The sequence below is a fragment of the Chelonoidis abingdonii genome, chromosome 16, assembly GCF_003597395.2.
Source record: "Chelonoidis abingdonii isolate Lonesome George chromosome 16, CheloAbing_2.0, whole genome shotgun sequence".
In the NCBI taxonomy this organism is placed as follows: domain Eukaryota; kingdom Metazoa; phylum Chordata; order Testudines; family Testudinidae; genus Chelonoidis; species Chelonoidis abingdonii.
The window spans coordinates 17,775,355-17,797,569 of record NC_133784.1 but is presented as its reverse complement, the minus strand read 5'-3'; the positions used below and the strand labels follow the sequence as shown (position 1 = coordinate 17,797,569).

The 22,215-nt window shown below is 45.6% G+C and overlaps 1 protein-coding gene across 3 annotated transcripts in view; it reads left to right on the top strand.

Moving 5' to 3' along the window:
* Positions 1 to 22,215, top strand: part of DAG1 (dystroglycan 1) — a 134,275-nt gene that overhangs the window by 52,013 nt on the left and 60,047 nt on the right. For 2 of the 3 annotated variants that reach the window (XM_032792282.2, XM_032792281.2), the window contains exon 2: positions 11,169 to 11,261. The exons of the other annotated variant lie outside the window; for it this stretch is intronic. The gene's annotated coding sequence lies outside the window, so the exon portion shown is untranslated. The remainder of the gene's footprint in view (positions 1 to 11,168; positions 11,262 to 22,215) is intronic. 3 annotated transcript variants of the gene reach the window in all.

The following is a 22,215-nucleotide window of genomic DNA, read 5'->3' as shown; positions in this document are numbered from 1 at the left end:
GAGCAGTGGAGGCAAAAGACATATCTGGCTTCAAGACTAAGCTTGATAAGTTTATGGAGGGGATAGTATGATAGAATAGCCTAATTTTGGCAATTAATTGATCTTTGACTATTAGCAGTAAATATGCCCAATGTCCTGTGATGGGACACTAGGCACGGTGGGATCCGAGTTACTATGGAGAATTCTTTCCTGGGTGTCTGGCTAGTGAGTCTTCCAACATGCTCAGGATTTAGCTGATCGCCATATTTGGGGTCGGGAAGGAATTTTCCTCCAGGGCAAATTGGCAGAGGTCCTGGGGTTTTTTCGCCTTCCTCTGCAGCATGGGGCATGGATCACTTGCTGGAGGACTCTCTGCACCATGAAATCTTTAAACCACAAGTTGAGGACTTCAATAGCTCAGACGTAGGTCAGGGGTTTGTTACAGGAGGGGGTGAGTGAGATTCTGTGGCCTGCGTTGTGCGGAAGGTCAGACTAGAAGATCATAATGGTCCCTTCTGACCTTGTAGTCTGAGTCTTGTTGTTATACTCAGCCTTCCTGTCTGGAGTGCTGTGCAATGAGTGCTGCACTTCAGGATGCCCATACTGCATGGTGATGGGGATTGAGTGCAGTGGGTATGGGTCATAGTTTTCAGGGTGGTGAAGCTACAGGTGTTGGAGGCAGCTGGTGGCGGTAAGAACCCAGGTGTTGGGGAAAGTGGGTTGGAGGTGACATGGAGGCACAAAGGAAAGAGTTTTGGGACAAGAGCTGTGGAGGGGGAGGTGTAGCAATGCAGGCGGAGCACTGATACAAGTGCCTGTATCAACTCCGCGGAACGCTTCATGATGCTGAGCAACCGCTCCGAGCTTTGGTGTCGGTGATTCGCATTCTACCGGTGGACCCTCCTTTCACTCTCCTGCCACTTCTGCACTTTTTGATTTTCATTACTTGAATGCTGCATTACTTCATGCAGCATGTCTTCCTTGCTTCTATGTGGCCTATTTCTGATTCTTTGGAGTCTTTCAGCCGGTGATAACTCGGAGGGCTGAGATCCCAAGGTTGCATCTGTAAAGACAAAATGCAACATTTAACAGAGGCAGCATTCTTCACTCCAGACAGAGCGATGATTCCCCTGTACTTAAGGAGGGCAAGCACAGTCTACACAATAGCATAATTTGCCCGTCCCAAAGCGAGCGCACATAACCCAGGGGAGTCCCAAAATGATGAGTAAGCACAGGGTCAAGTGTGATTGGTTGGGGAGAGCCAGCAGCAGCAGGAGGGCCCCTATACTGAACGCTATCCCCACATTTTCCACAGGACTTAATCCTGGAAGATATCTTGCTGTTGAGTGTGACCTGGGAAGCAAGGGAGGATCTTCTACTGCAGTGTTTCCCAAACTTTTTGGCCACGGAACACTTTTTAGCCTATTATGGAGCCCTGATAATATTATTTTGAAGTCATTTGGTTTTAAAATAAAAAGTTGCGTTCTTTATGCTCAAATATATTTTTATTTTATAAAACAAAGCAAAAATACAAATTTAAAATAACTTGAACGAGTAATTTCTTACTGGAAAGCGCATATAAAGTAGTACAAAAATCAAATGCAAGAGTCAAAATTAAAAACAGTGTTCTACTTAAAAAAAAAAAACACAAAACAAAAACAATCTGTTTTTATATATACACAAACACCAAACAAATTAGAATTTTACTAGGAAAATCTATTTCATAAACAAATATAAATTTGGATTTAATGGGATTGGTGTTTCTGGTTTTTCTATCACAAATTCGCTTAATATTAGGAATAATGCTGGAAAGCTGAATCCTCATGTCAGGCGCAGCATCAAGTCTATTCCTATATTTGCTTTTTGTTGCAGTATAATACGAAAATCCCGTCTCTCTCAAAATAAGTTGCAGCAAAAGGAAGGAGCACTCAAACTGCACATTTAGCCACATTAGGGTAGTCTTCTGTTAGGCAGCTCCAAAAATTATTCAGCGGAAGATCCTTAAACTTTTGTTTCAAATCAGAGTCAGAAATTAAGTCAATTAGGCTTTCATAATCATGCGCAGTAATGCCAACTGGTTTGGCTGTAATTACAAACAGATTTTGAAGCCACGCATTATCATGAGTAGTTGTAGGAAAATATTCTAATAAAGAGGCCTGCAAATCACGTCAGTGCTGTAAAATGGTGCTGGAAACTTCTTCATGGACTGTAGAATTAATTTCAGTCAGAAATTCATGTGCTGTAGGGAAGGAGTCGAAGTTATTCTGTTTTACAGAAGATGCCCAGAATTCCAGTTTTTTTAATGACAAAATTTTATCTATTGTAGTGTAAATTGTCATATTCTTTCCTTGCAGCGACAGATTAATTTCATTTAATTTTGCAAAATTATCTGCAAGATACGCAAGTCTCATTAGCCGCGAGGAATTTCAGTCATTAAATTTTCGTCCTGAATTATCTGAAGTGAAGAATACCAGTAGTTTACTACGAAGCTCAAAAAGCCTCACAAGCACTTTTCTTCTGGATAGCCACCTCACTTCCATATGTAAAAAGTGTTTTGTGCTGACTACCCATTTACTTGCACAAAATTTTAAATAACTTGGATTGAAATGGTCGAGATTTGACAATTGATACTTTATACTGCTTCATCAAGCACAATTTTCAGATATGCTGTTATTTTTTTTTAACTGCAAGTGCTTGTCTGTGTAGAACACAATGGCTCTTAGTGCTTTCTTGTGCCACACTTATGATTCGCGTTGACAGCTCCCTTCATCTTCCCAATCATTGCCCGAGCACCGTCAGTACATACATCAATACGTTTTCCCCAGCTAATTTGCTTTCTGATAAAATTGTTGATGCGGTTGAATATTTCTTCTCCAGTCGTGTTGCTTTGCAGAGATTCATATAAGAGCAGGTCCTCTTCAATAATATTATAAATCTATATCGGACAAATACTAGTAGCACAGCAAGTCTTGAAATGTCAGTGGACTCATCTAGCTGCAATGAATACCCATTGCAAATTTTCAGTTGGCACACTAGCTCTTTTTCTATGTCATCAGCAAGATCTTTAAAACAGTTATTTGACAACTGTTCAGCATCAATTTTTTTTTACCAGACTGCTCGCTCTATATGCACATTACAGTATCTTTTGCGCAAGGCTTGATAAGCGTTTCTCCAATAGTGTGAGCTTTTCCGGCAAGTGCTATATGGTAACTTATTCGGTAAGATGCTTCTGTTGCACTTTTGTTGTCTGTTTTAGCGATTTTAATCATCGAAAGTTTGCAATTTCCAAGTGAGTCGCGCTGCCTCTTGAAAAAACTCATATCTTTGTCTTTGTCTTCAGCATGCTTGGTTTCCAGATGCCTACGAAGTTTAGCAGGAGCCAGTGAACTGTTTGCTAGTGTTGTGTTGCACATGACGCACTGCGCATGATGAACATCTTTTATTTCCAACATACGTAAAACCGAAAGACGAATAACTTTCATCATACTTTCATTTCAGTCTTTTAACACCTGCTTCTTGTTTTTTGATATACTTAGGTGGAAATTCTTTCACCTTGGATAACTCACTAGTACTAACAGATTTTTCAGTAACAAAAGACTGCAATTGTTCATCCTCACTTTGAAGTGTCACAATATTTTGCTCATTATTTCGGCCATAGTTTGAGTACTAGAAGAACTTGCTTTTCATCTCAAAGTTCCTTCTTTTAGCCACAAATCCATGGTGATTAGGTTTAGTAACAATATTTAGAAATACTGATTTTTGTCAAATTTTGTTTCACCGATATTTATATTGTTTTGAGTGAAGCTAGTTTAGTTGTGCTTATCGCGCACACGGTAAAGACCCACAGGTTTGAACGTATTGCATGAATGTTATATTCAACATGGCATAAAGAGAACGGTGTGTGTATACAGCTGTAGTTCGCGCAGCCTCGAGCGGAAGGGGTACGATGTCACTAACTGAAGCATGCCCAAAAGGGGTAGACGTCAACATGCTTGTGTGCCGTGTTCAATTTATGACATGATATTCAATACGAGATTTATCAATAACTGGAAGAATAATTTTATGTTAAATTAGTGTTTCAAAAAGAGTTGTAAACTATGCTTCAAATATGCCAAATTTAAAAAAATGTAAAGATCATTTTTTAAAATTAAGATTCTTTCATGGAACACCTATTCACATCGTGCGGAACACAGTTTGGGAAACACTGTTCTACTGCAATGCGGCTTCCACCCTGGCCCATATGCAGCTTGCCTGTGTGCAGCAACGGTCCCCCTGCCCCTCAGTTGTCCTGACGGGGACAAGAACCCTGTCCACAGTGGCTCTCCTGAGAAACCTGCGCATGCACATTGCCGAAGTTCTGGCCGAGACCTTTGAAGAGATCACTGAGGCTGATTTCCGTGATGTGAGAGAGCACATCAACACCCTATTCTGCATCTAGGCATGCATGCAGGGCAGCCCTAACCCTCCTCACCCCAAGAGCCCGTACCAAATAACTTCCTTCCCCAAAATAAAAGCTGCCTACCGGGAACCTCCTCTTTCTCCTTCCCCAAGTACCGGCTGCTGTGACTGGCTACCTTCTTTCTGTCTTGAGAACAGCTCTTGACTGCATGCATCTAGGGATTCCAGGGTGTCTTCCTCCGCCTCAGCACCCTTGCTCCCGCTTTGCTGCTGCTCCTTCTCCTGCCTTGTTGCTTTGGGCTCTGAAGTGTCCATGGTGGTCCCCGGAGTGGAGGTGGGGTCGCCCCCAAGTATTGACTCCAGCTCTTTGTACAAATGGCAGGTTGCGGGGGCAGCACCGGAGCGGCGGTTTTCCTTACGGGCTTTGTAGTAGACATATTCCACAGCTCCTTCACTTTAATCCTGCACTGCAGTGTGTCCCGGTCATGGCCCTTTTCCATCATATCCCTTGATATCTACCCGAAGGTATTGTAATTCCTACGACTGGAGCGCAGCTGGGACTGGACAGCTTCCTCCCCCCAAACACTGAGGTCCAGAAACTCGCCATACTGGGAGCTCCATACTGGGGCTCGCTTGGCATATGGAGGCATGTTCACCTGGAAAGATTCTCTGAGAGCACTCCATGCTTAGCTGAGCAAACAGGAAGGGATTTTTCAAAATTCCCAGAGAATTTAAAGGGCGGGTCTGATTGGTCACCTTTGAGGGCAGGGCAGTGGAGTTCAAACTGATGACCAGAGTGGCTAGCACAGGCATTATGGGACACTTCTGGAGGCTGATCAGAGCGTACTATAGGACCAGGGTGTCCACACTGACGCCATGGCGCTCCAGTGGGGGCGCAGCAAAAGTTATTCCATTTGCCAAGGTGGAGTACCAGCAGTGCTGTAGCCACAGACTCAGAGCGCTATAGGTGCCTTGCCAGTGTGGATGGGTAGTGAGCTAGGTAGGTGCTTGTTTAAAAAGGTGGGAGGGATAGCTCAGTGGTTTGAACATTGGCCTGCTAAACCCAGGGTTGTCAGTTCAATTCTTGAGGGGGATCATTTAGGGAACTGGGGTAAAAATCTGTCTGGGGATTGGTCCTGCTTTGAGCAGGAAGTTGGACTAGATGACCTCCCGAGGTCCTTCCAACCCTGATCATCTATGATTCTGGTGCGCCCAGGCTCTTTTATTGCACTGTAAATCACAAGTGTAGCCAAGGCCTAAGGTGCCACAAGTACTCCTTGTTCTTTTTGCTGATACAGACTATCAGGGCTACCACTCTGAAACCTGACACATTTCATTGTCTCTGCTGCAGCTTAGAGCTTTGTCAAGACAGCAGGAGAGTTAATCCATTTAACTGCTGCTATTGAGAACCCTGTAGGCAGTGTGACTGTCCAGGTCAGTTTTACCCTGCTGCTTGGCGGGAGGACTCAGAAACCGATCTCCTGGATATTGCCTTTGGATATCAACAGTTGGGAATTTTCCTTCATGTATATTGCCCTGGCAAGTGGTATCTTGTAAATGTAAGGCTTACGCTGCCTCTCTCAAATGCTCTCCAAATTTCCTTTTAACACTTTGATCCTGGTAACTACAGGTCTGCAGTTAGTATTGCAGTAGTGCCGAGGGACCCATAGGTTCAGGACTTCGCTGTGCTAGGCACTTTACAGATATGGAACAGAGATGGTCCCTGCCCCATGGAGCTTACAATCTAAATTGCATTGTTGCAAGATGAACCATCAACCCCAACTAATGTTAGGTCTGTGCAGAACACTTCTTCATGGAAGAAACGAGATGTGAGCAGACTGAGGCTATGTCTGCAGTACAGCCTATGTTTGCAAACCATAGGGGTGTGAATAGTCTCCTGCTGGCATAGCTTCTGCCGTTTGCAGAGGTGGATTTTTTTAAACTGATGGGAGAGCTGTAACAATGCTGCCGTTGGTGGGACACAACTGAGAGTATCAATTCAGGACAAATTGCTTAGAGCAGGGCAGCCACAGCCCAAGGCTGGGTGTCCTTTATTATTAAGGCATGCCAAACAGAGAAGACTTTGGTTTTACCCACTGGCTAACCATAAGTCGTACAAGCAATTCCCTTAGACATTCCAGTTTCCCAGTATCACCACCAGTGCCACTCGTTATGGGGATGACTGGTCATGAAATAACCCAGTAAAAGAAAAGAGTTCTCCTGATCCCAAAGGACCAAGCTGCAGACCCAGGTCAAATGATAACTTAGATTTTAACCAAAATACATGTTTATAGCCAATTCTTATTAACTAAAATTTATCAAAAAAGGAAAGAGAGAGTGTGTTGGTTGAAAGATCAATATACATACAGAAGCAGCAAAGAGTCCTGAGACTTGAGTTCAATTTCATGAGGTCCAGTTACATAGCAGAGATGGTGAGTTTGTAGTTGCCAAAAGTTTTTAGAAATAGTCCATAGGTTATAGTCCAATATCTATATTCAGGGTGACTCCAGTCAGTGACTGGGGATCTCAATGAAACCCAAAGTGATCTGAGATGAAGAAGAATCGTGTCCCAGGGCTTTTATACATTTCCAGCAGCCTCTTGGCCTGAGGAAACAATAGACTTACCTTTCAGTCTCCCAAACATCATGGCAATTAGCATAGGGTAATTTATCCTTTAAACAATTCAGACACAGGTTACCCCAACCTTCAAAGAGACACAGACAATAATACTATTTCACTCAAGTGTCTTCCTACATGTTAATACTCCTTTTTTTGATCTTTGAATCAGTCATAATAAGACAAAACTGGTTTGCTTACATCACAAGACCTGAGCAAACAGCTACCCTTTTATCTCTAACAATGCGGACTTGCATTTCAAAGCTCTGTTCATTCACATATCTTCCTAACAAGTCTTTAAAGTTCCGCCATGGATCATGTCAGTCTCTGAGTTAATTAACTCTTTTTGGCCCTGTCACCTTTCAATAAGATATTATTACACTTAACCTCACAGGAGAGGTCTCACCTGTCGGCATAGAGCGTCTTCACCAGATGCACTGCAGCAGCACTGCTGTGTTGGTGCAGCTGCAGCGCTGTGTGTATAGACATAGCCTGATGTGTGCACCTAGATTTTTATTCTTGTGCCTTTTAATACTAGCCTGGAGCTTGAAGAGCAGAGACTTTGTGGTGATGATTGCAGGACTGGAAGTCTTTCAGCTTGGTTAATCTGTGTGCAGTTGACTCAGAAGCCTGTCCTTCAGAAATGTGTAAGGCTACCAGGCTCCAAGTGTTTGTTCCAACAACAGATTAGATTAAAATTTATGGTTGGCTCCAAATAAATCTGCTGTGTTTTGGATTAAGGAGGTCTGGATTTAACTGTAAATATTACTACCTATGTAGTGTGAATTGCCTATAGAAACCAACATTCCTAAGGTTAAGATGCATTCATCTGTATCTCTATTTTGCAATAACATAGCAGCATGCATGTAGTGAAGAGCAGAACTTGTTTCGAGCACTCCATTTCCAGTGTGATGGAATAGCCAGCTGGGGAAACTGACCACTGGTTTGGATACGTTGTCTGCTCACAAGTTTACCCCCTCTCATAACCTTGCATTGCACTGAGCGATTGAGCCTGTCCGCTGCTTTCAGGGATTCTTTGAAGCCTGTCCTTATTCAGCATGTGGCATTTCTTGGGGGCAGGTGAGAATTGTCATGGAGCAGTGGAAGTTGGGTGTCAGCGTGAATTGAACAGGGCTGGATTAAGAGAATCTGCAATGCAAGACGCGCTTCCACAAAGTGGTTCTGTAGTCTTGACCCCTGCCACAGCCTCTCTTTAGGGTGATGGTAGCAAGGGTCATCAGCACAAACTTCTGTCAGGGAAGCAAGCAAGTCAAAGGCTCCCTGTCTTCAGGTAGATGGCGGTCGAGGCCAGGATTTGGCAAGCTTCAACTTTCCTCACACACATCCCAGCAGACATCCTCCACTGCCCCAAATAGTCGTGTTCTCTGCTGAAGTGGATGGTGGTTAGCCCCTCATGGCTGCAGCAGTGATGAGTTGGGGTCAGGACAAACTGTGGCCTGAACGGAGACAAACTGAGGCTTCACATTTTATTCTTGTCCACCCAAAGAGCTGCACCATGGCAGCACCCTCTCCAGTCCAGCACCCAGTTGCAGATGTGGGGTGGCAGATCCCCAGGAGGTAGGGGCAGGATGTCCTGCTGACTGGCTCTGGAGCAGACTAACTTATCTCTCTATGGGCTGCAGGCTGTATATGACGTGAAGCACTTGCTTTACCCCTCCAGCGTCAGGTGCAGCTGCTGCCCTTGGTCTCCCTCTGCTGTAGAGTAATGTAAGCCTCTGTCCAAAGTCCTCCCTTTCTGTGTAAAACGAGTCTCAAAAGCAAACTGCTCCAGTAAAATGGTCCTTCTCCAACTCCTCACCCCCTGGGCTGCAGCCTTCAGGAGTTCACCTTTTGCGGTGTCGGGTGGTAAGCACAATTCCTGTGGGAGAGCCCATGCCCTCCTTCTACCACAGCCTCCACCTGAAGGCCCGAACAGGGAAGTGGGCAGCCACTTTAGCCTCTGATGTTTGCCTGTTCTTCCCTCTGAGCTACTTCCTGTGCTTGCCTCTTGGGCACAGGAGATCTGCTACCAGTGGCTAAAGCCCAGACCCTCCCAGGTTCCTTCCTTGGCTCCCTTTCATCTGGGAGGCCCGCTGGCTTGTTCCAGTCCCTGGAGATTCTGGCCAGCAGGCTGCTGCTCCCTCCCAGTGTCTCATCCTGTGCAGCAAAAGGAAGCACTGCTTGCTTCCCCACCATGCATTGTTTGTAGCCCATGGCTCCCAGCCCCTGCATTAACAGCAATCCCCCAAATGCCTGTTCTGAAGGAGCCAAGACCCAGTAACAAGTGGTGGGCCTGGGTCTGCCCTTAGAGACAGCGTGTCCTGCTGTAGGGACTCCAGAACCTGGAGCAGAAACCCAGTTTATGGTGGTCTGGAAGCAGCTGGAAATGATGCCTATGCAGCCAGGGCAGAATAAACAGGTTTCCAAGGGGCATCAGTGAGTAGGTCTGTGGCTCTCCTGAAGTCATTGGATGCTGTACTTTGTGGGTAGTGACTGTTTAGACATTTTGGATTCTAATGGGGCTATTGTGGGGGCAAAATGTCAACTTGCTTGCTATGAACTGAGAGTGACTGGGGTTTCCTGGGGAGGCTAGTAGCACTGGCCTGTGACTTGGCACAGATTTAATCCTAAAGGGCCTCACCTTTTTTCTTTCAGCAGCATAGTTCCCTAAATGCAAGTGCAGAGAGCTCTTGAGGCAGTTCCTAGCCCCATGGTCCCAGGGCACAGGGAGACCTTTCCTGACCTTCCGGAGCACCAAGATGACACTCATTTTGTGTCCATAATTTAGAGAGAGTTCCTGATTAAATTTCCTCCAGTAGCCATAAAACCATAGTCTCACATCAGCCAGCTAAATCAAATTTTGCTAACTGACTAATGAGTTCTCTCTTCTCCTCCTTCCCTCCCCCCCCACCCCCCCAAGGTAACGGCATCTCCCTAATGAACATGTGGATTATGCAGGAGAAGTGTAGTCAGGGCTGACTGCAAAGCTGCTGTGAACAAGTTGTACCTCTAGTATTGAGACTAATATCTGATTCTGGGGTTTTGTATGAATGAACTGGGAGCCTGCTTGTTAAGCGTGCTGCTGTGATTGGACTGCTTCTTCCAGACTCATAAATGAAAACAAGGCTGGGAATTAGTAAAATGGGCTATGCAACCTTTGTGCCTGACTTCTGCTGCTGCTTGTCAGTCTCCCTGGCTCAGGGTGCAAGATTGCACACAGACCCATTCACTGGCATCGTCTTCCTCTGGGATCTGCTGCTTGCTCATCTTCCAGGTAGAGAGAGATGTGCATCTGCATGGCCGAAACACAACAGTTAGCCCACTTGTTAGGCCATATCTACACTTCTGTGATCGATGCAGCCAGGCCAGGGGTCGATTTAGCGGGTCTGGTCTGGTCTAGTGAAGACCCACTAAATTGACTGCAGAGCACACTCCAGTTGACTCCAGTACTTCACCAGAATGAGAGAAGCTCTCCCGTTGACTCTGTGCGGTGTACTCTGCAGCAAGTTGACCTAAGCTACATTGACTCCAGCTGCATTATTCACATAGCTGGTGTAGTATAACTTAGGTCAACTTACCCCGGTAGTATAGACAAGGCCTTACTTGCTGTCCTGTAAAGTGAAATTATCAAAAGTATCTGGGTCTAAGGGAGCAATTATCTTTAAAAGGCACCAACTTGAAATCTAGTTAATCTTTTTTTAATAGTCAAAAATAGTTCTCCCCGTGTCCCTGAACACTCAATACCAGTTTGAGGTTTTATAGTTTTCCTTGCAGACTATCTCCAGAGTTAACAAACTGAAAAAAGAGAGCTGTTTCTCTGCTCTCTTTCAGTCACAGGAATCTTGGGGGCTATTTGTCAAAACATTTTAGACAGGAGTGTGCTTTTTAAGGTCTCCACCCTTCAGCGGTGGATGGAGAATAACAAAGCAGATGCAAATGTTGAGATGCTGTGAATTTCTGACTTATCTTGTCAAGAATCTAAACTGCAGCTTCCAGCAGAGTCCAAAGCTGCTACAGACTCAGGAAGGTCACTGGCCTGTTGGAGTGGGCTGCTCTGCAGTGGGCCCTTCTGCTCTCCCAGCTGTTGGGCAAATTGGCGCCTTCATGCTGAGATGCCTTCACACCCTCCTTGGGAGTGGAGTGATTTTTTTCGTGCTTATTTCCTTTTGTTCAAGGGTGTGGTTGAACAGTGCAGAAATTGACTTCAGACTAGCAGCTGGAGAGCGGAGAGACTGCTCCCTGCCCTGTCTTCAGGGATTTTTAAACAGGTATGCATGGAAAAGAATGATCAGGGTGGGGGTGGGAATGACATTTAAACTCTCATTATGACTTCTTGGCAGGGACATAAGAGCACACACAAGGCAGCTGTTCAAGAGCCTGTCAGGCCCCCTGGAATAAATCCAATTCAGCAGCTCTTTCAGCCTGATGGAAAGGAACTTTGTTTGGCACACTTGTGACCTGGAATTGCTTAATTTTTTGTAAGCTGGGCCTGCTCTTTCCCCTTAAATCTCTTCTGCAGCAGTTGATAAGCAGTTTCTCCTCTATCAGGGAAAATGCTGCAGAAAGAAATGCGAGGAATGCAGACAGCAGGTGGGGACTGACAGATGTGCTTATCAATCACTACAGACTTGGTTACAGAGTGGTTTATTTATTAAACGGCTACTGTTTGCCTCTGGCATAGTTTATCCAGGGCCTCTCAATCCTTTTTTAGCATATACTGGGATTCAAGAATGAAAGGCACTGTATTGCGGTGCCTCCCATCTGAAGGTGAGCTTCCAGGGTTCAGCTACTAAAGGAGACTAGGTGAAAAGGAGGATTTGGTGATCATGCTTCTGCCTTGGCTTAGCCTGTGTCCCGCAGACCTCTTTCACCGTATCTGGCATGTCTTAATAGCATGTTTACTTGAAAGCAAATAACGTGGTAGATGTTGGAAGCAGGTTATGGGAAAGTCTTGCCTTCCAGAACAGCAATGTAGGAGGAAAAAAATTCTGCTGTGAAGCAAATTACAGTGCAGTGAACTAAGCTCACTGGACTATCTTTGTCAGTTAAAACAGTTTCACAGTGGTTAGCAATCCCAAGTACATTTTTCCTACAAGGTGCCCTGTTTTTCAGTGATAAGGTACTTTGTCGAAACAGATTTTGCATTGACGAGAGCATTTTAATTGGCAAAGCTGCAATCTGCAGTAGGGTGCAGAGCTGTTTCACCCAACTCAGTTGAAAGGTAGATGACTGCAGTGCAACTTCTTGGCTAATTCATGCTCTTGGTGCTGCCACTGCTGATTTCTGAGCACCTTGAGCTTGGCACTGGAAGGTGGGAATGATTTAAATGAAATACAAACACTACTGGTTGAATGAGAGAAAGTGGATGTTTGCTGATTTGTGGGCAGCTTTCGTATGTTTGTTAGCAATGTACATAGGTGTGCTTATCGCACAGAAGGCGGCACAGATGTGTGGTATGGGTTTTAACCAACTTTATTAGTTAAATTACATCCAAAGTTTCCATTGGGGGGCAGCCCAGCACAGTCGCTTGCACTTTTGTGATTATTTGCCAATTCTTGGATCTTCCACCACAGGAGAAGTTAGCCATTACACTAGGAGGGTCTCTGGGTATTTCCACTTGCCTGCTAGCATCCGTCCACCCTTTGGGGGGAGAAGGTGAGAGGGGATCTCACCACCCCAGACAGCACTGTCTTGTAAGGAGATACCCACTATGTTACCTTTTAGGATCTGGAGCCTAAATCAGGCTCTTGCACTGGGCACTGCCAAAGGTGCGACAGCTAAACAGCTCAGGTCCAAACTGTGATCTCTGGGTGTGGGAGAATTCCAGCTTTCCAGTTTCCCAATCCCTAGGTTTCACTGCGAGAAAGGCGAAAAAACCCAACCAGCTGTAGCCAGTCTGGTGGTATGAGGAAAAATTCTTCCCAGCACCAACACAATGATTAGCATAGCCTGCAAAAACCTAGATGAGAGAGGGAGAAAGGGTGGGTTTATTGCTGGAAATCAGCAAACAGGAAGTGGCCCTGCGCAGATGGTTCAATATCTTGTGCCAAATCCCAGGGGACTTCAGCCTACCCTGGAAGTCCTGTGGGGGCTGGAAACATTGTGGGACCGGCCTGTCCTGTCCTTTTTGCCTTCTTCCATTGTGGAAACCACCAAAGCACACCCTTTGCTAGGTTGATTGCTCACTTGAGCTCACTAATGGGAGCTGTTCTACTGGCTTCTGACTAGTAAGTCGTCATCATAGTATGTATGGAACAAAGCTAAAGGACAAGTGATTCTGGAAACTTTATTCCTGCCCTCTCAACGTCCACTCTGACTTACTTGCTGGTACTAGACCCTGAATGAGTCTCTGATCAAAGTGAAGCCCTGTAAAACTAAACTTCTAGGACAAGCCAGAGTGAGCCACAGATTTACAGATGATGTGACTAGAAGAATTCTCTCCTTTTAGATATCTTTCTACATGTAGGCCACTTCAGCCCATCTAGCCAGAAGTCCCTCCTGAGTACTTGCTGCAGTATTGGAAGGAAACTTGACTATCCTTTGAAAGCCATCAACATCTGTAGAAGTGAAAAAGGGGCACTGACAACTTGAAATCTAGTCTTTTTTTTTTTTTTTTTTTTTTTTTAAAAAACAGTTCAAGGTAGTTTCAGTCACCACATCTGTTCTGAGTCTCTCTATCAACTTTTGTGCCTTTGCAATCATGTGTTCTTATTTTTTTTTAATTTTATTTATTTTTTTTGTAAAAACATCTCATGTGTGGAAGACCGGTAGAACAGAGGAGACTAATTTTCCCATGCAGCAGGGGAAGCAATGAACATGAGTAAACAGTGCTGTCAAATGCAGCATATAAACACAAGGACAAAAAATAGTAAGTGTAACTTACAACAGCAGCAGATCGAAAGCATTTTCAGGGCTCCGATTTGTTTGAGATAGTGACCCTGCAAACTTTCATTTGAAACAGTTTCGAGCCCTTAAGGTTGTCAAGAGCTTTTCAAAAGTGCCCTTATGCAGCACTGCCCTTGAGTCTGCAGGCAGGCTGCTGTAGGATTTCTGTTCAGAGCCGCTGCCTGGTTTCTTGTGGAGCACAGTTGGGCAGCAGTTTAAAAGGTGAGGATAATCATACTCCCATTTGCCCTGTTACCCACCTTATCCATTATATTTCATGCCCTGCTCAGAGTTGTTAATCAGCAGCAGAAGGAAATTAACAGAACTGCTCAGTTTCACAACTGCTGTGGTCAGTAGTGACACTGCAAAATCATCAGTTTCATTGTCCTGCTGCTAGGGAAAGTGCTGAGGATGAGCAGAGAGGCGCACACAGAGCTATTTTCAGGACAAGATCCATCAAATGGAAGCCGGGAAGTGGAATAGCAGTTGCCGTTCCAGCAGGGCCACCTGTTCAGAGGTTTAGCTATAGCTGCCAGGCAGGGCCCAGAGAATATTCTCAGCACCAGATTGGAATCTAGGCATCTCACCAGGGTGTTGATTGCTCCCTTGAGCTCACTAATAGGAGCTGTTCTATTGGCTTCTGACTAGTAAGTCATCGTCATAGTATGTAAGGCCAGAAGGGATCACCAGATCATCTAGTCTGACCTCCTGTATATCATAGACCACCAACACTGAACCCAGCCCTCGCACATTACATCCAATAACTAAAATGAGACCACGGTATTACAGACTACAGGAGATTGTGCCAGAGGCAGGGATCAGTGTCAAAGGCCCCTGCAATGGTAGGGAAATAATTGAATTGTCTGGTAAACTTTTCAATCCTGTTCTTAAACTACTTAGCTCTGACACTGATCTGTTGCATAGTACGAAGTGTGGGGGAGTCTGGGCCCTGCACCCCCCACTTCCTGCAATTCACTGTGACTCTCGGCCAGCCAGTAAAGCAGAATGTTTATTAGATGACAGGAACAGAGTCTAAAACGGAGCTTGTGGGTACAGAAAACAGGACCCCTCTGTGAGGTCCCTCTTGGGGTGTGAGAAGCCCAGACCCAGGTTTCCCATTTCCCCAGCCGGCTCCGAACTGAAACTCCTTTCTGCTGCCGCCCCCAGACACACCCCCAGCCCCTCCTCCAGCCTTTGTCCAGTTTCCCAGGCAGAAGGTGTCATGTGGCCCCAACTCCCTTCTGGACTTAGGTTCCAAAGGACAGCCGCCATTGTTTACGTGCTGGCCATCAAGTATTATCCCTCAGTGAAGTCACACCCTTATTTCTCATCACCATCTAGTATTGGTGCAGTACCCCAGGGAAACAGAGGCACACCTTGTGTTAGCAGAAGACAGTAAACTAGTAAAACTCTCATGTGACATTAAATTTTAATACTCCCTACTCTGTCACAGAGCTTCCTTGAAGGCCCCCTATATATAGCGCTGAGGTCAGGGGGCCTTGTAAGTTAATGTAGACAGAACCTAACCATGTTGTTCTAATGAGCCAAACCCAGACCAGTCCAAAGTTAGACCTTGGCTATGCTACAGCATCTATTGATGGATATCCTAGCTCAGTTATATAAACAGATACAGAAGTTTTATCTTCTGATTTGCAATTTGTATTAGAGGGGAAGCTGGTAGCACCACTTGTAGTTAAGTTTGTCTAACACTTCTCATTTAAGACCCTGCTTTCTGTTGCTTCTAACTCTGCAAACTGTAACAGTTCAGGCTGGAATTTCCTCTGCTGGGCGTCTGCCTCTGGCTGAGTTTTTCATCAAATACTGTTCAGTCATTTCCAAGAATTAGGGAAAAATACATTAGTTTGCCCATGCTTAAAAAAAAAAAAGTCTTACAACAGTTTTGTGGAGAAGCTGTAGCACCTCCATGCTTGAAATTTGGCAGTTGGATAGCCTTGGTGTCAGGGATGTTCCTTTTGCCAGCCCCATGAAAACTCACCAAATTTGGCCAAGTTATAAGCATTTGAAAAATTTGAGTTTGCACATGCTCATCATAGACTTATTAGTAAGGCAGCTAAATTCTCTGCACTGGACATTCTCCAGCCTGGGGTTGCAGAGGCTGAGCAGGACTCTCCTTACAGTTGCTGCTCATGGCAGCTGGGGGGTCTTTTGGCACCATGCACTGAACTGAGAGCAGGGAGGTTCTCTCATGTACTCTCAGTGCTCATAGAGCTGGTGCCCAGGTAGCATGGAGGAGGAAACAGCCTGATTTGAATGTAGAAAGGGCAGGAGCCAGACTGATGGCAATGAAGGGGAGTGAATTTGTGACAAAGGGGTGCAGGTTGTTGAAAACAGGCAGCACGTGGCTATTGCAGCAGGTTGCATGGGGAACCTTTATTCTAGCATTTCTGAACTGTTGAGTGCTTGACTTTGCAATCTTAATGTCCACTTTCAACGGTGGTTGTATTAGATCTCTGAATATGTCCTCATGAGATTGCTTTAGAGGCTCCTTTGTGGGGAGGAAGAATTAGATGTTTGAGACCTTCAATAAAGGCTCCGAGGAAATGAGCTCCATTTCCTCATCCCTGGGTGCTCTTGCTGGGAGAAGCGCTGTGGTTGCTTTTAGATGCGTTTTCTGCTCTCTGTTTGGGGAAGGTCTGTGGATCTGTCCTGGCTGCAGTTGCTGTAGACTTGACTCTGCTATTCAATTGCTGTTTCTTTGATGACCAGGCTTCACGCTAACTTGTGATTAGATATGAGAAGTCCCAATAGTGCAACATCCTCTGTCATGTTAGGGGATGTGGAGGGAGAGGGATTTCCTGATTATGCACAATTCAGACTGTTCCTTTATGGAACCAGTTGTTAGACCAAAACTGGAAATGGCTAAGGCATCATCCCAGAGTTTTCAGGGGAAGTAGGTTCTTAGGTGAGACCCAGTTTTATAGTTTGCTGAACTAGTTATACTGCATAGTTCTCCATCATGCAATTCAGGGTATGGCTACACTTGAAATTTGAAGTGTGTGTGGGGTCACAGTGCCAGCGCTGGGAGAGAGCTCTCCCAGCGTTGCACGTAAACCACATCCTCTACGGGTGTAGCTTGCAGCGCTGGGAACCGCGCTCCCAGACCTGCAGCACTGATTACACTGAGGCTATACAGCGCTGTATCTTTCAGCGCTCAGGAGGGTGTTTTTTCACACCCCTGAGTGCAAAAGTTGCAGCGCTGTAAAGCACCAGTGTAGCCATGGCCAAAGTGTTCATGGCTGGATCTACCACACTCAGCAGTGTAGAAGTCAACACTGCCCTGCAGGACAGGAGTGATCTAGCTGGAAATACTGTAGCTCTTGCCTGTACCTGCAAATCTTGTAATGCCAGCAAGCTGGGGAAACATTGCACAACTATTGGGGGAAAGAAGGGTAACCTGCGAATCTCAGTGCGCTTAATGAGTACCAAATTCCTGCTGCTGCCCCCTGGGGTTTTGGAATCCCACTCCAGCACTGCAAAACCAGAATGGACCAGAGTGCAGTAAACAGGTTCCTTTGGTTTGATGCATATGCAGAAAGGAGTTGTAAAAACGAAAGTAAGCTAAATAGGCCTTAAGTGGTTGTTGGTTTCTTCTCTAATGCTTTCCCTTCTCCATCTGTAGTTGTATTCTTCCTGTGAGTTTTACTGAGCACCTAGAGGGTCACTGCCTGTATAGTCAAGTCTGCATACTCTTTGAATGTCTAGTTTGCTTTTACCACCACATTGCACCATTGAAAATAACATTAGACAGAAGTGCTTCAGACTTATTCAAATTGACATAACTGCGAGCAGTGTCACATGGGCCAAAAACTGGTGGTAGGAATATAAACACAGGGTGAAGACCAGTGGGGAGATTGCTGGTAAAAGATGTTTCCTCTAAGTTAATGGTTGGGGAGAGGGAGAGAAGCAACACCATAGATCTGTAATGTTGTGACCAACAAGGACAGAACACAGTGCCGGGCAGTTTAGAAATAAGTAGGAAGCAAAATAAGACTAAATTTGGGATGGTGTGGGGAAGCGGGAGATGAACTAACAAATCTGTGAGGGTAATAAACAGTGAGTAAAAGGAAGAAACCTGGAGGGCAGCAGTGCTGAGAGAAACCTGAAGTGCTTGTGGACACAGCTTCTCATTGTGTTTGGAGTACATGCACCCAAGGATGATAATTAAGATTGCTGTGTTTTGCTCAGTACCAAAAATATGGCAGCTAAACGAAAATAATTTAAAGAAGAGCAACAGCTGTAAGGGGCCTATGGGAGGAGGAGTGACTTATGAGGAGAGATTTAAAGACCTAAATATGTAGAACTTTGCTAAAACTCTAGATGGGTGGGGTGGGGGTGGGGGGATGGATGGTCGCAAGATCCTGTAAGTATTTGAAGTATGTAAACAGAGCTTGGAAAGGGCTAGGGAATGGTCTGACTGGAAGTGACAAGATGAAATTGCATAAAGAAAAATCTAGGCTGGCTGGCAGTAGAAACTTCTTTACGGTGTAGCTTGGAAATTGTGCCCTCCCCCTTGATCTTGGATAGTGGGGAGTGGTCTTGTGACTTCTCTTACAGTCCTCGGGATGGCACATTAGACACGGAGGAGAGTTGTCAGATGCTTAATTTCATTCTGTCTCAGTGTTGGGGGAGAAGTTAGTTTGTACTCAATGCATCCATCACCTCTCTGCCCATTATCCTCCTTCCCATCCTTAAAAGAAGTTCATGCTTTAATCAGGTAGAGCCTGAGTTGGAGCAGCTCTCTGACCAGGGAGAAGACACAGCTGCTCCCATCCTGCATATGATCAGAAGATCTGAGTCCTGTTTCCTGCCTGCTGTCTTGTCACAGCTTTCTGCTTTGGGACCAACATGAAGGAGGAACTAACAGCATAGTAGTGCATATGTGGATGGAGGGGAGTAAATTATCTGCTCTTTCATGAAAGTCTGACTCTCCTCCCAGAGTTCTCTAGGAAGCTCACAGTTTGATATAAAGGTGCAGCGGCACCATATTGTGCCCTCAGCATAGATTAAAACCTCCAGCACCAGTCTTTACTAGAACTGTTGGAATACTTGGTCTTCTGACTTGTCAGCCTTATTTCTCCTGCTGGAAATCTTTCTAGACAGAGCTCCTCTCTGTGGAGATGTTACTAACCCCTTCTCACCCCTCCAGCAGAGATTGGGTGAGACTGGGAGCTAATATCCTGAAGGAGTTTTATAATTGTCTCTTGCCCTGCAGGTGGACCTCACCTTCTGTCTTCATAGTCTCTTAGGCATACCACTGAGCTAAGGTGCTGAAGTAAAGCAGAGTAACAGTCTCCTACCACAGACATTCACCTTCTAAGGTTAATAGGCTAATGGAACTGGTTGGGCTTTAGATTGTGCTGAGGAAGGCGACTTGTTAGTGCCTGAGCACCTTCTTTGGCTCAGTCATTCATGTAGTCTCCCTGGTACACAAGAAGCCTATAGTCATCGAACAGGTAGAGGCGACAGTGCCAGTGTACACACCAGTCAGCCCAGCCCATCAGTTACTGAAACCTCTTGCTGCGGCTGTGTGTGAGGAGGTTTTTTACCCCCACCAGCGTCCACATGATCCTCTCTGTGGAACTGTTCTTGGTGGTGAACAACCTGTTTAATTCAAGCTGTCTCCTCTCAGCCAAGTATTGAATCTGTCAGTTGTGTGCAGCTCCACGGTTACCAGGTAATATTCATGTGGACAGGCTTTATGCTTGAGTGGTTCTGTTCTTGGAAAGGAATCAAAGGTAAGTGCTGCATCCTGGGGGAGGTTCACTCAGTGTGTTTGAGGCTGTAGAGGCTGCGGTGATGTCCATGAATAGTGCTACAGTGATATTTTATTGTACCCTGAGGTTGCAGTTCATTAGCTTCCCTATTGTCTGTTGGAGAACAGGGTTTGGAGTCCTAGATCCCAAGGCCGGAAGGGACCATCATGATCATTTAGTCTTACTGTATAACCCAGGCCAGAGAACATCCCCAGCCCATTTCCTGGGGCAGATCTTACAGAAAAATGTCCAATCTTGAGTTAAAAATTATCAGTGATGGAGAATCCACAACAGCCTGTGGTAATTTTTTCCAGTGGTTAATTACGCTCTGTTAATTTAGGCCTTATTTCCAGTCTGAATTTGTCTAGCTTCAGCTCCCAGCCATTGGATTGTGTTAGACTTCTTGCTGTATACTGAAGAGCCATTTTTAAATATTCTCCATATGGACAAGACAGTGTTGACCAAGTTGCCTCTTACCCTTTGTTAAGCTAAATAGATTGGGCACCTTGAGCTATCACTAGAAGGCTGATTTTTCTAATCCTTTAAGTCTTGTGACGTCTTCTCTGAACCCTCTTGATTTATTAACACCCTTTTGGAACCGTGGGCCCCAGCACTGGACACAGTATTCCAGCAGCTGTCTCACCAGAGCCAAATACACAGGTAAAATAACCTCTACTCCTACCCAAGAGTTGCATCCCAGGATCGCATTAGCCCTCTTGGCCACCGCGTCACATGGACAGCATGTATTCAGCTGATTATCTGCCATGACCCCAAAATCTTTTTCAGAGTCACAGGACGATGGACTTTATCATGGGAAACAGTAAGCATGGCCTACATTCTGTGTTCTTAGATGTATACATTTACATTTAGCCATATTAAAATGCATATTTTTTGCTTGCGCCCAGTTTACTAAGCAATCCAGATTGCTGAGTCACTGACCAGTCCTCTTCATTATTTACCAGTGTCTCGATTTTTTGCATCATCTGCAAACTTTCAGTGGTGATTTTGCATTCTTCCAGGTCATTGAAAGGATGTTAAATGGTGTAGGGCCAATGCCGATGGAAACAGACATGCTTGGTGATGATTCACCTTTTACAGTTGCCCTTTGAGACCTGTCAGCCAGTTTTTATTCCATTTAATGGATGAGAGTGAGCTTTGTGAGGGGCAACTCAGAGAAGGCTGAGAATGTTAGGAGGTTGGGTTATTGTGCAGGGTGATGCAGGTGATAGCTGTTCTTCCAGTGGCCTCCAGATGCAAGAGATTTACCTGCCTTTTATTATTGAAGTTGACAAGCTCGAGGTCATAATGCAGGGCTTGAAAAGTCTACTAGAATATGTGAGGCTGATAGGAAAGCTTCTGGGAAGAGGGAGGGTGCAAAGCTTCATGCCTTTATATGGTCCCTGGACTTGGTTTTAGGCTTCATGTTTTGAGTTGGACCCTAGGTAGAAGCTGTCCAAAAGGTGTGAAATCAGCTAAGCTCTCTGGCTGCTGACAAGGGAGAGCCTGCTCTCTTCTTCCTTCATCCCAGAGATTCCTAGATGTTTGAAATGTGTGGGGGCTTCTCATCGAGTGTCCATTTCTGGGTCCTCCCTGTGAATCGTCCAGTATCTCTGCTTTTCAGGACTTTGTCAGGCTGCTGGATGTGATATTGACCTTATTCATGTCAGTTTCCTGTTGCTCACAGGGTTCTCAGTAGTATGGTGGAAGCTCACCAATCTGTTTCTGTTCGGTAGACTGCTACCATATGGAAGGGCTGGAACTTAATTTATTTTTAAATGGAAACTTAAATTTTGCAGAAATTTATGGTTGAGGCCCATAATCAGAATTTTTCAAGCCTTGCTTGTTTGCTCTTCCTGCTTGTTGGTGTCCAGGTAGCAGCAGTGGCATGAATGCATTCTCATGTTTGAGTTGCTGCAATATGCTTTGCCTGAAGTGACCCTGGAAGACCACCTGAAACCTTCAGCAGTTGCTGAGTTGCTTTCCTAACAGGGGCCACATTATGCTGTAACATGCTCCTACGTTAGGGATGGGCAAACTTTTTGGCCCAAGGGCTACATCTGGGTTTGGAAACTGTATGGTGGGCCACGAATGCTCACAAAATTGGCGGTTGGGGAAGGGCTCTGGCTAGGGGTGTGGGGCTGTGGATGAGGGGTTATCAGTGCAGGAGGGTGTCCCAGGCTTGGACTGAGGGGTTCGGAGGGTGGGAGGGGGATCAGGGCTGGGGCAGGAAGTTGAGGTGTGGGAAGGGGTCAGAGGTGCAGGCTCTGGGCAGCGGCTACCTCAAGCAGCTCTCAGAAGCAGCAGGACATCTCCCGTCCGGCTCCTATGCGTGGCTCTGTGTGCTGCCTGCGCGGCCAATGGGGAGCTGCAGGGGCAGCGCTTGGGGTGGGGGCAGTGTGCAGAGCCCCCTGGCTGCCCTTATACATAATAGCCAGGGGGGGATATGCCACTGTTCCGGGAGTCACACTGGGTGGGGCAAGCCCCGAACCCCACTCCCTGGCTGGAGCTCAAGGGCTGGATTAAAACATCTGGGGGGGGGCCAGATGTGGCCCCCGGGCCATAG